This window comes from Gossypium arboreum, chromosome 10 (assembly GCF_025698485.1).
Source record: "Gossypium arboreum isolate Shixiya-1 chromosome 10, ASM2569848v2, whole genome shotgun sequence".
NCBI lineage: Eukaryota > Viridiplantae > Streptophyta > Magnoliopsida > Malvales > Malvaceae > Gossypium > Gossypium arboreum.
The window spans coordinates 106,498,311-106,511,594 of record NC_069079.1 but is presented as its reverse complement, the minus strand read 5'-3'; the positions used below and the strand labels follow the sequence as shown (position 1 = coordinate 106,511,594).

Genomic DNA, 13,284 nt, shown 5'->3' with positions numbered 1-13,284 from the left:
CCACATCGGGAAGCTAACATGAGAATTGGTGAGAAGCTGGCTTTAAATAGAGCAAACCAGATGAGTTGGTGAGAGGGAAAGTGATTAAGACTCAATGTAGGATGCGCCAAGGTTAGTGATCGTGGACTTCGGCGCGTTCTCATAAACAGGTGTGTATTCAAGCCCAGATAAAACACTTCAATGTGACACGCCAGATTCGGCCATTACATCTAGGCCGGGTTTGGGGTGTTACATTTAGTGGTATCAGAGTCAAGTTGCAAAATTCAGCTGTGGATTGGGTTTTAAAATGGAATTTTTGAAAGAACTATTTCAAAAGATTTGGAGTATTTAAACTATTTTTACTGGATGTTTCCTGAGAGTGTGGTTCACCGAGTCTCTGGCACCAAATCCGTAAGTTTCTGAAACTATTGTTTGTTTTCATTGAAAAGTAGTAGATAGAAATACTATGATTTTTTAGACATTAGACTGTATTGTTACACTTGAATTTAGAGCTTGTAATTATTCTGTGTGTGTTCTAGAAATGGTATGCATGTGATATCTATCCGCTCCGATGGATAGATGGTTTGATGTGTGCTTATATTGTTAGGATCAGAGTGCGCAGCGAGAGCGTTGTGTGGTAGGCTAGGTTGTGCGACTTTTCTAATAGTTGGAAATTTTGAGGACAAAATTTCTTTAAGGGGGTAGAATTGTAACACCCGAATTTGGGCCTAGAAGTATTGGGCATTGAGTGTGGGTCCGTAAGGAGGTTGTATATAAGTATTTAATTGTGCTAGGAAATGACACAATTGTGTATCTGCTTCAATAGTTAAGTGTTCTGAGTGTTCTAAGAAGTGTTGGAGAAAACTTGGGTTTAAACCTGGGTTTTAGCAAAAAATTTGGTTTTAAGTGAATAAAACCCTGGGTGCTTGGATGAAGGCCTTTTAAATTATTGTGTTAAATAAATGATACAAGGAAGCATGTCGTCTAGTGGTTGTGGCGTCATTAAGGTTAAAAGGGAGCCTGGGTTCAAGTCTTGGCTCTTGCAATTTATTTTGGTTTTTCTTTTAAAGGAACCTGGACTTTGGCCTATAGACCTTATAATTAATTGAGGATATTTTATGACACAAAAAGAGCCTGTGGTGGAGTGGCAAGGTGGCGTGTTGTGTAACTGTGAGGTCTAAGGTTCAAGTCTTGGGATGCGCAATGGAGTATTTATTTTTCTATTTGAGCTGTGTAAGAGGTGGAGTTGGACTGGAACTCTGTGGTTGAAGTGGTCATATAATAATATGGAATTTTGCTAATGGTTGAAAGTAATCCCACATCAGGAAGCTAACATGGGAATTGGTGAGAAGCTGGCTTTAAATAGAGCGAACCAGATGAGTTGGTGAGAGGGAAAGTGATTAAGACTCAATGCAGGATGTGCCAAGGTTAGTGATCGTGGACTTCAGCGCGTTCTCAAAAATAGGTGTGTATTCACGCCCTTCTTTGTTGGAAGTCAGCAAAAGCCGAAAAGCCAAAACCTCGACATTCGGGGCCTCACGAGTGTGCGAATGCACTAGGGACAAACTGAGCCCACAAATCATGGGCAATAAATTGTAGAGGCCGCCACAAGCATTCTCGTGTGCTGAGGCTGTTTTGGGCCTCAATGGGCTCGTGGGCCCCACACATGTTTAATCTGCAACTTGTGATAATTATTGGACTGGGCTATGTAGGTCACATAGCCATATCTAAATTTGGGCTAAATAGGCCACACGAGCATATGGACCCACTTGGGTCGAGTAATGGGCATTGGGTCATTTACACCGTTATGTCTATTTAGGTTACTTAAGTCGCTCGAGGTGACGATGGAACTTCTATTGGGTCAATAATACCCTGGTTTGTAAAATTACTGAAATACCCTTGTAGTGTAAAATTACTGAAATACCCCTGTAGGGTAAAATGACTGTTTGCCCTGAAGGTAAATGACTGATTTGTCTATGATTTGTATGACTGATTTTGTGCATGACACTTTTCATACATGACATACTGCTTAGGATTGGGATATTGTTATGGAGGAAGAAACCGTATTGGTGGCTGTGCCACATATTTTGATATTAGCAGCTTTGCTGCGATTCTAGTTAGTGCCACAACCGGTGCTAACACTGTAAGTGTAGGGATGGCGTGGGTGATTTATTCCCCACAGGTAGTGCAGGGTTGGACGGAGGTAAGTGCAGGGTTGGATGGGCTATCATGGATTATCCATATGGGTTTGATTCTGATATGGGCTAGGTCCAATTGATATTGATTATGAGATGGGCTAGGCCCAATTGATACTGTGATGGGTTGAGACCCAAATTTTAATGAATCGGGCTTTGGCCTACATATATTTTGAGTTGGACTGTTTTGTTACTGAATTGGGCTCAAGCCTAGATTGGTTCTAAATTTTATTTTTGACTGACTGTTTGGATGCCAGGGGATTATACAATGAGTTTTCATAAACTCACCCCGTTTATTAACTGTGCAGGTAATCCCCAGCATTAGAAGGATCGGTGCTGCGAGGGACTCGGAGATGGCCACACAATCGCTATTGTTTCTGATTTTTTTTAAGTTATCTATTTACAAGTACTTATATTTGATCTGGGTTGTAACAATGCCTCTTTTAATTTTTGGTTCTACATTTGGAATTTTATATATTGTCTTATAACTGTTGGAGCAGACTACGGTTTTCTTTCCAAAACACTGCGTTTTCGCAACTTAACTTTTAAACATCATGTTTTCGTAAATCGATTACTTTTAAAATTAACTTCCGCAACCTAAAAAGAATTTTAGGAATAATATTAATAAGTTTTCAATGTACTATGTTTTAAATAAGAAGGGTTTTTAATAAAAACATGGTTTTCGTAAAACATTTCAATGTGACACACCAGATTCGGCCATAACGTCTAGGCTGGGTTTAGGGTGTTACATTTGTTCTTGTGAGAACCTTATTGTATGAGTGTAATTTTAATAGTAAAACCTTACATTATGGTTTTACTTGTTGAATTCACAAAGGGTTTAATTTTGTAGTGAGAGTATTAAGTCTTCAAAGTACAAGGTTGAGGGAAATTATCATTGGGGTGTGATTGAGTAGGTTCACTTTGTGTAATTGTTTAATAGAATGGACATTTCTTACTGAATTAGGCTCCGTAGACGTAGGGAAATCAAACTGCGTAAATAACCTTATTGTGTATTGTTTATTTACTATTTTTCTTTTAGTGGTTGAAGGAGTGCCCACTGCCTTGGCACCACTTCACTTGTGTAGTTTGATTCTCAACAATGGTTAAGTTATTTCAGTGAGGGTTAAAATCCACTTTATTAGTTTTTCATCAATTAATATCCAATACAATGATCATTATCCTTCAAATGTGTAGGACTCATGTAGGACCTATCCATTAAATGTAAAAATCAACTTGCAAATAATGATAAAACATGTATTGGATATTAATGAATAAAAATAATAAAGGAGTAGAGCCAAACCTAACATAATAAATAGTTTCTTGTTAGAGATATTTGATTAAATCAGACTTAATTTTTAATGGTGACTAAACTAACTAAACTTACGATAAAGGCAAGCGCACCTATCGAACAATAGTATAGCTATGGTGAGTAGGGAATATCGTATCCATGAGGACTAAAAGTACTAGTAATTACTATTTTTCTATTATTCAACTGATAAATTTGGATGATTATTTTTAATCTAAAATTAACTAAACTAATTACTAAGAACGCAACAGAGAGAGAAATGAGAAAGTAAATGAATAAAACCAATGAGATAGACAATATGATAGATTTGACTGACTCTATGTTGATTAATTGAAATCTCTTTCTAATTAAAACCCCTATTGTCATATTAACTTGATCTATGGATTCCCCTATTAGATTTGACTCTAATCTGATAGATTTATGTCGTCCTATTTCTAGGACTGCATGCAACTCCACTCAATTATGCTAGATCTACTCTTAAACAGGGACTTTTGCTCTACTGAAATAAGCACATTAAATTTGAATCAATATCTCAGAAATATTAAAACAAGAAATAAGCATACATAATTAAGAACAAGAATAAAATATTTATCATGTAATTCAGAAATTAAATAATAAGATCCATCATAGGTTTCATCTTTCCAAGGTATCTAGGGAATTTAGTTCATAATCTGGAATAAAACCATCTCAAAGTTAGGATAACAACAAGACATAAAGAAACCCAATAAAACTTCTAAGGAAATTGAATGGAGATCTTCAATCTTGAAAGAGATCCGTTTCTGAGTTGAATCCAGTGGCATTCTTCGAGTCGTTTCTTCGTTCTTCTCTACGTGCCCCCTTAGGTCTTATTCTAATTGTTATTTATAGCCTTTAGAATGCTTAAAAAGCCTAAAAATTGGGCTTTTCCACGTGTTTAGGAAATAGGGTGCGAAATTGACAAGGGTTGGCACATGGGCGTGCAGCAAACCCGTGTAGAAATGCGCAGGCCATGTGACTGTTGAAAACAACTCTTTTTGCTCGATTTTGGCTTTTTTTCACTCCTTTCGCTCCCCTGTGCTCACTTAAGTATAAAAAAATGAATTTAAAGGATTAGGAGCAACAAATTCACTAATTTAAATAATAAATCATCTAAAACCACATCAAGAATGGGATTAAAAACATGTTACTTTTATGGCTTATCAAATATCCCCACACTTAAGCGTTTGCTTGTCCTCAAGTAAAATCCTCAACTCATAATTAAAAATCATTCTTTTTCAACTTATAATTCTCATCAATAATGTTTTGTCATAATTCAAAAATAACCATACATTGATAATTCAACTAAAAGAACACTAAAGATTCAAACAATCCAAGTCGAAAATTTTTAAAGCATGAAAACATAGGTTTTTCCCTTTATCTAAGTAATTACTTTTAATTCAAAATCAACAAGAATCGGCATCCTCACTAAAGATTCACTCAAATCACTCAAAGTGTTTAAGGTTCAAAAATAAGCACTCAATAGTCAAACATGAAAAGTCATTACCATAGGCTTGCATGAAAATCAAATCTCCACCACTATAAAATGAGATGATAAACAAATCAAAAGGTCTTTAAGCGGTTGTAATGGAGCTTAGGTTAAAGGTGTGGATAAAGGCTGAAAAAGATGGTTAATATCACGATCGAATTGATAAATTATCAAACTAAAAGAATAAACAAATTCTGAATTAAAAACAATTACATCAATCGAAAAGTATTCAAGAATAACACGAGCTTCTTCTCAAAATATAAATGTAACTGTTTAAGCTCAATTAACATAAAACTAAGTAATAATTAATATATATATGTATATATATTTTTTGAATTTCTTTTTCTTCTTCTTCTTTTTTTTCTTTTTGAAAATAATAAGAAATAATTCAGCAACTTAAATAAAAGGCTTAATCAGGTAATTAACCAAATCAAATCTCGATAAAAATGGAGTCAATAAAATAAGAAAAATTCTCAATGAACAAAAAATGAGTTATGGGTTAACATTAATGGGTAAATCAAGAAATGGTGTGTTAGGCTCAAAGGGGTTCACTAAGGGTTAATTATGTAGGTAGGCTTTTATGAGATAAATGGGTTAAAACCTAAGTGCCTTTATCATCTCAGTATATTAAATCAAATGTGTGGTCTCAACATGCATAATCAAAGGAAGTTCTAGAATAAGAAATCATTATTGACACACTCATAACCAATAATAAAAAGGAGCAAGAAAATGTATGCTCTAAAGGCTCAAAATCTAACAAAAAAGTTCTAGTTTTTGATGTCAATCTTGCAAATCTCAAACTTCAAGGTAATACCTCAATTCAAGGAAACAACCTAAAAATTTTTAATTATGAAAATAGATTTATCATGCTTGATTCTCTCATGTCTTGAAGTTTAAAAAAACCAATGCATAAATATCTATGAATTTAATCTAAAACACATCAATAAAAATCACAAATTGATAAAAATTCATTCTAATAGTAGTATGAGAAAATTACTTAAACATAAGACATAATTAAGAAATTTTCTAATAATTATATAAATAACCTCCCCACACTTAAGATGTACATTGTCCCGAATGTACAAAAGATATATCTGATATAAACAAAATATCATAAGAGAGGGAGAAAACTGAAACTGTCTTGAATATTGGATAAAATCACCAGAATAGTGAAAAGATAAATTGTAGTCAAGTCTAAATGTAGAGCACGATTCCGAGCAAACTAATAAGAAAATAAGCACTAATAGTGAAGAAGATTAAGGGGTTAAAACTCAATTAGAAACAACCATAAAAATAAAAATATAGTTCAAAATATAAAAAGATATAAGTCTAAGAAAATAACAATAAACATAAAAATAAAACTAAAACTAAAATAAAACAAATGGACTCAAAGGTCCTCATCATCAGACGCGTCGGTGTTATGAGTCATTGGTGCTAAAGAGGAAATATGGAGATGCTGACATATTTGCTGCAATGTCGCGTCAATACTGTCAAACCTTTGAATGCAGTACTGCTCGAACCGCTTGAAGAGGTCCACTAAAGTAGCAGCAAAAGAAACATGACGGTGACTCGAATGTGGAGGCTGAGGTTGGTCCTCGTGATGGTGAGGAACATCATCAGTGAAGTCTTTGAGTTCATTTTGAACGTCAGAATGAACTAATTGGTATTGAGGAAGATCTACAAAATGACACTGCTCGATCATCTTCATATAGATCATGCTTGAGATTCCCTGTGGGGACATTTGGCCGACGAGTGTATGTGTAAAGGACTGCTCCGGTGTGTCAAGGAGACTGAAGTGTCAAGCAAGTCAAGTCACATAAAGGCCTAAATAAATGAGACCCTTCCTGTGGTGGTCAGTCTGATGGCGAAAGGCTAAGGCGATAAAGTATGCCAAATCAAAGATATGCCCGGTGGCCATGCTCCATAGAAAATAAGCATCATGATTACTAACGACTCCGGTGCTCTCTCTCCTACTGGTCAAAGTGTGAGCTAAAAGTGCATGAAGATACCGTAAAGCCAGAGAGAGAGAAGTCACCTTCGAGCGACTCATGTCATAAAGTGTCGTACTCACCGTAAGCTCTACCCAACAACGAGATGGTGAGTAATGGATGTGCCAATGTAGGCGAAGGAAGTTCTCGGCACTCATAAACTCCTCAGTGTAGAGTCTTATAGCAGCGCCGAACTAGGGGACACTCATATGGTGCACCAAACCTCAAGTCTGAAAGTAATGGCGCCCGATTCGTCATGAGTCATCATGACTTGCTGTAGAATAAATGTCAAGCAAAACTCCAACGTTAGCTCCATGTATGTAGGCTCGATGATAGAGAAAAATTTGTCCCACAGAGATATGGTAATAAAGGCGTGCACGTGATCAGCTAGGTGGACCTGCTCCAATGCAGCCTAATCAATACATCGGCTTAGGTCGAGTGGTCGCACTCGAAGGAGCTAAAATAAATTCTCATAGAGACCCGCTAAAAATTAGAGATAATGGTGGCAGGCTTCGGCGGAGGCATTCGAGGAGGAGGTTGCATCAAGTGTTTTCTACTTTTTCGAAGTGGGGACAACGACCTTGGACTTGCCTTATGTGTTTGTCATGATGTAACTGAAATAAAATAATTCAATATCAAAAAATACGCATCACCAAATAAACACATAAAGAAGCTGAGAAACAGTCATGTAAATTAAAATGCAAAACTAAGAATCATCCTAAGACTCGCATCAAAATCTCAATCGTCCAAATATAAAATTGACTCTGAACATACTATGAACCAGTGTCAAGTAGGCAATAATAATACAATAGCATTAACAATTGAAATACGAACACATAATAATAAAAACATAAAGAAATAAATAAAGAGAACAATAGTCATATAAACAGTGAGAAAGGAATGTAAAATAATAAACTAGTGAATAATAAGAATAACAGCTATAAACGACAACAATAGCATGAAGAATGAACATTAGATGATATAAAAATAAAATAATAATAAGAGCAGCAATCAAGTAAAAATGTATACATATAACTAAAAATAAAATAATCACAAATAATAAACAAATAAAATAATATAACTAATAAGAATAATAAATAAATAACAATAATAAAATAAAACAATTGGTAGTGGATGGTGACCGGAGTAAACGGCAGTGGAGTAGTGATGGTTCGGGCGGCACTGACTATTGTAGGATGGGAAGAAAGAAGGCAGCTGTAAGGGTCGGGGTTGGTGGAGGGTGAAGAGGAGGAAAAGGAAAGGAGAGGTAAAAGGGTCAGAGGGGGTGCATTCGGGATGGAGTGGGGCGATGAGGTAAGGGTGGCCGGCGCGAGAGGGTGGGGTGGCAGGTTGGTGGTTGGCCATGATGTGGTGTGATGGTAATGGGAGAAAGGAAAAAGAAAAGGGTGAGGCAACGTTTGTGGTGTAAGAGCATGACTAGGATGTGTGAGGAAGAGGTGAGGGAAGGAGAAGGCCGAGGGAGGGAGTGGAGCAAACGACGACGGTGGCCGAAAAATAGTGAAGAGGGAAGGACGACATCTAGAGTTGGAAGGAGGAATAAGAAGAAAAATTTTAAAAAAATAAATTAGGGTAAGGGATTTTTAAGGGTGACACGATCGTGTCAAGGGCGGTGTTGGGCTACACGACCGTGTCACACGCCCGTGTGGCTCTCTCCTTCCCGTGTGCGATTTAAACAAACTAGGCTAGTCTTCACACAGCCTCGAACAGGGTCGCGCGTCCAGGCCGTGTAGCATACACAGCCGTGTCAAATGGCCATGTACAACCTCCTTCACTTTTCCCACGCCCATGTAAACTCCCACACATCCGTGTGGCTCGGCCTTGTCTAGCACACGGCTGTATGCCCTACCCTTGTAACTCTCTGACTTGTATTAAATTTGAAAAAATTAGCTCCAGGTTTCACTCGCCCTAAGACACGCTCATGTGTCCAGGCCATGTGGTCCATACGGCTATGTCACATGCCTATGTGGACTATTTTAGGTCGTGTCTCTGTCGATTCTTGGAAAAATTAAGTCTCATGACCAAGGACACCCCCGTATGGCTCACATGGCCATGTCGCCAGGTTGTGTAAGTCACTGTCGAACCCCTTTTAGTGCACACGACTTGGGACATGCCCGCGTGTCCAGACCGTGTGGGTCAAAAAACATTTTTTTAATTTTTAAAATTAAATAATTTTAAAAATATCATGAGATAAAATTAAGAAAATTAGCAGTGTTAACACTTGGGTTGCCTCCCGAGAAGTGCTTATTTAAAGTCTAAACTCAACTTACCTTAAATTCGCACGGTCACGGTGGTTTGTGGAGTTGAAACTCCTCTTTCTCTCTGTCAATTCTATTATTAAAATAAGGTTTGAGTCGAGTACTATTTACCTTAAAAGTGCTGACTTCAGAATGAGCTACCTCGACTGTACCGTATGTGAAGACATTTAGTACTGTAAAGGGATTTGATCAGTTTGCATCAAGCTCCGAAGTGAAAATTCGAGGATCCATTTTATCTAACAGTATTTGGTCCCGAACCTTAAATTGGTTCGTTCCATCCTTATGCTCGTCATGACGTTGCTTTGGTTTTGCATCGTGTATTCTTAGTTTCTCAATAACATGTGTCTGCCATTCGTCTAGTTCATTGATCTGTAGCATTTTTTCTTCATGAGTCATTCTGTTTCTATCATATGGATTGGATCGTGGCTCTATCACATTTTTTCGAGGGGTTTCTTGCAAAGAAGTTTGAGCCACAATGTTATTCATATTAACAGAACTTGTATAATTATCTCGATCACTAAATGTCTTAACAGAATCACGAACTTGGAGTTTAATCGTATCATCACCTACACAAAGTATCAATTCACCTGTACCAGCATCAATAAAAGTTTTGGCAGTTGCTAAAAAGGGCCAACCTAGAATCAAAGGTACGTCACTATCCTTATCCATGTCTAAAATAAAAAATCAACTAGGAATATGAATTTATCAATTTTTACAAGTACGTCTTCAATAATACCCCTAGGAAATCTAATGGTTCTATTTGCTAATTGAATACTCATACTAGTGTGTTTAGGTTTCCTAAGACCTAATTATTTAAACATTTTATAGGGCATGACATTAATACTAGCTCCTAAATCAGCCAAAGCATTATTAACATTTAAAGTACCAATTAAATAAGGAATAGTAAAACTCCTTGGATCTATCAATTTGTTAGGTAGTTTATTTTAAAAAATGGCCGAGTAAACTGTACTTAGCTCCACAAGTGACGAATCATCTAACTTTCATTTTTTTGCTAAAAGCTCATTTAAAAATTTTACGGAATTGGGCATCTGTAAAAGAGCTTCAATAAACGGTAAGTTAATGTGTAATTTTTTCAAAAGTTTAAGAAATTTACCGAATTGTTCATTCATGTGGTCTTTCTTTACTGCGTTGGGATATGGCACATGAGGTTTATATTCCTTACCGACCAGTTTTTCCTCATTCTAGCTTACCTCAACCTTACCTTTACTTACCACACTTTCTTACCTTGGTTCTGGTTCAAATTTAACTAACCTTTCTTTATCTCGAACAATAATTGCATGAAGCTGCTCTCTTGGGTTAGTTTGGGTGTTACTAGGCAAGCTACCTTGCGATCATTCTGAAATCAACTTCGCAAGTTGACCGATTTGGTTCTCAAGCCCTTGAATCGACGCTTGTTGATTTTTAAGTGTTGTTTCAGTGTTTTAGAATCAGGTTTCTGACATCAAAATAAACTTTGTCAACATCTCCTCAAGGTTCGACTTTTTCTCTTGTTGGTAAGGTTGTTGTTGAAAGCCCAGAGGGGGTTATGGTCTTTGATTTCCTTGACCACCCTAAGAGAAATTGGGATGGTTCCTTCAACCTGCATTATAATTGTTACTATAAGGATTATTCTGAGGCCTAAAATCATTACCCATATAGTTGATTTGTTTCTTCTCTATGCTAGGATCGAAGGGTAAGTATTCTAAATTATTTATTCCACCTCCATTTACGTCACATTCAATCACCGGATGTACCTGCATAGAAACACATAAACCATTAATTTTTTATTCAAAAGTTCTACCTGATTCGATAACATGGTGACCGTATCTAAGTTAAAAACACCGACTGCTTTTGTCAGCTTCGTCTTCGTGAATTGCCATTGATAATTATTCAGTGACATCTCCTATATAAACTCATAAGCCTTTTTAGGTATTTTATTGTTCAGAGTAACATCGGCTACTGCATCGATTAGCTACCTAGTTGAGGGGTTCAAACCATTGTAGAAGGGTTGAACTTGTAGTCGTAGAGGTAACCCATGGTGAGGACACCAGCTCAATAAATCCTTATACCTCTACCATGTATCATATAGTCTCTAAGTCTATCTACATGAAAGAAGTGATATCATTTCTCAATTTAGCTGTCTTAGCCGGTGGAAAGTACTTCAATAGAAATTTTTCAGTCATTTGATCTCATGTAGTGATAAAACCTCGTGGTAAAGAATTCAAACATTGTTTAGCTTTATTCCTCAAAAAGAAGGGTAACAATAGTAGGCAAATGGCATCGTCAGAAACACCATTAATCTTGAAAGCATCATAGACTTCCAAGAAATTAGCCAAATGAGTATTTCGATGTTCGTCTTGCAAACCATCGAACTGAACAAACTGTTGAATCATTTAAATGGTGTTCGGCTTCAGTTCGAATTTTTTCACAGTAATGGTAGGTCATACAATACTTGATTCAGCCCCAGTTAGAGTGGGTTTGGCATAATCGAACATAGTACGAGAAGTAGGATTCGCATTTGTAGGATTCACAGCAACCACAAGAGGTAGCTGATTATTCTAATTATTAGCCATCTTCTCAGTAATAATAATGTCCTCTTTCTCCCCCACTATATTCTGTCGACTCTGCCTTGATTTCTACGGTTTCTACAAGCTGTACTTTCTATTTCACTATCAAATATTAATGGTCCGATGGGTTTATTCTAGTCATAAACTAAAGGAACCTGCCAGAAGCAAATTAAAGAAAAATTAGAAAACTAAAAAATTAAACTATGAAAAAATAAAATGCAATAAAAATAAAAATGACTAAATTAATAAAAATCAAGCGCTCCTAATATTTTAGTCCCCGGTAACGACGCCAAAAAATTAATGGTCACTAAAATAACTAAAATTATGACAAATGCAAGTGCACCTATAGAACAATAGTATAGCTATGGTGAGTAAGGAATATCGTATCCACGAGGACTAAAAGTACTAGTAATTACTATTTTTTTATTTTTCAGCCGATAAATTGGGATGATTGTTTTTAATCTAAAATTAACTAAACTAATTACTAAGAATGCAACAGAGATTGAAACTGGAAAATAAACAAATAAAACCAATGAGATAGACAATACCCAGGAAAGAATTCACCTAGACTTCACTTATTATTCTGAATCTGAACTAAACGATTTATTCACTTGCACCTTGACTCGTAGAAATCCCTAAATTATGTTAATATCTCTTTCGAAAGTAAGAACAGCTGACTTTAGGTTGATTAAGTGAAATCTCTTTCTAATTAAAACCCCTATTGTTGCATTAATTCGATCTATGGATTCCCCTATTAGATTTGACTCTAATCCAGTAGATTTATGTCATCCTATTTCTAGGATTGCATGCAACTCCACTCAATTATGCTAGATCTACTCTTAAACAGAGACTTTTGCTCCACTGAAATAAGCATATTAAACTTGAATCAATATCTCAGAAATTTTAAAACAAGAAATAAGCAAATATAATTGAGAACAAGAATCAAGTATTTATCATGTAATTCAGAAATCAAATAATAAGATCCACCATAGGATTCATCTTCCCAAGGTATCTAGGGAATTTAGTTCATAATCTAGTATAAAACCATCTCAAAGTTAGAATAACAACAAAATATAAAGAAACCCAATAAAAATTCTAAGGAAATTGAATGGAGATCTTTAATCTTGAAGGAGATCTGCTTCTGATTTGAATCCAGTGACGTTCTTCTCTATTTGCCTCCTTAGATCTTCTTCTAATTTTTATTTATAGACTTTAGAATGCTCAGAAATCCTAAAATTTTGGTTTTTCCACGTGTTCGGGAAACAGTGTGCGAAATCAACACGGGCTGGACACACACACATGGGCGTGTGGCCAGTTCGTGTGGAAATGCTCATGCTGTGTGGATGCTAAAAACAACTCTTTTTGCTTGATTTTGGCTTTTTTTTTGCTCTTTTCGCTCCCTTATGCTCACCTAAGTATAGAAACATGAATTTAAAAGATTAGGAGCATCAAATTCACTAATTTACATA

The 13,284-nt window shown here is 36.1% G+C and overlaps 1 non-coding gene across 1 annotated transcript; it reads left to right on the top strand.

The window, feature by feature from the left end:
• Positions 1-11,278: 11,278 nt before the first annotated feature.
• On the top strand, positions 11,279-11,383 carry LOC128282724 (small nucleolar RNA R71). The gene has a single exon (XR_008273079.1). It is a non-coding gene; the product is annotated as a small nucleolar RNA R71 (small nucleolar RNA).
• The last annotated feature ends 1,901 nt before the right edge of the window (positions 11,384-13,284 follow it).